We start from the raw sequence: 647 nt of genomic DNA, 5'->3' as shown, positions 1-647 counted from the left end.
TGGTGTGGTATACGAAGGGGGGGGGGGGGGGGGGAGATCAGGAACCTGCAGTATATCGCAATAATTCTAAATGGTTCCATGGCTCCCATTTTTCCCGTTTCTAAAGAAATCTGCATAGCAAAGCACAGGGAACAACTACTAGAGAATTCAGTAGAGCATGTGTGCATACTGCCCCCTACCCCAACAGAGGAGCCATTTCACTGAATTTCAGGAACGGAGAACTGTTAAGCACCACCGTAGAGGCAGAAGAGGTTATAGGGTTCTGTGATAAAGGACACTGGCCGGCGGACAAGTCTTTTGTGCGTGATTTCAGGGGCTTAACCAGTGGGGTAATTAAATAAATACAGAAAATAAGGCTGAATCCCACGACAACCCCTGTAATTTTCACTCTTGATACCTCCCCCACCAAAAATCTTCAGGAGCCAAAGTGACACGCTCACATGTAGGCTTTTCTGCGACAGTGTGATTCAAGTAAGTGGGGAAGGGCGGTCAAGGAAACTAATGAAATAAATAAATAAATGGGACCACAGGAGGGGCACCTCAAACACTGCGATCTCTCTGATGCGGAATGAACACCGTGTAGGGCAAGGCTTGTATTGCTAAACGTTATGCTTGTGCGCACTCGGTTGCATACTGGCTTGGCCAGC

At 47.8% G+C, this 647-nt stretch overlaps 1 protein-coding gene across 1 annotated transcript in view; it reads right to left on the bottom strand.

Annotated features, from left to right (window-relative positions):
* HUWE1 (HECT, UBA and WWE domain containing 1, E3 ubiquitin protein ligase) overlaps positions 1-647 on the bottom strand; it is a 126,549-nt gene that overhangs the window by 88,081 nt on the left and 37,821 nt on the right. The gene's annotated exons all lie outside the window — the stretch shown is intronic.

Source organism: Gekko japonicus, unplaced genomic scaffold (assembly GCF_001447785.1).
Source record: "Gekko japonicus isolate JY-2015 unplaced genomic scaffold, Gekko_japonicus_V1.1 scaffold3302, whole genome shotgun sequence".
In the NCBI taxonomy this organism is placed as follows: Eukaryota; Metazoa; Chordata; class Lepidosauria; order Squamata; family Gekkonidae; genus Gekko; species Gekko japonicus.
The sequence above is the reverse complement of the archived record's forward strand: the minus strand, read 5'-3'. Positions and strand labels throughout refer to the sequence as shown.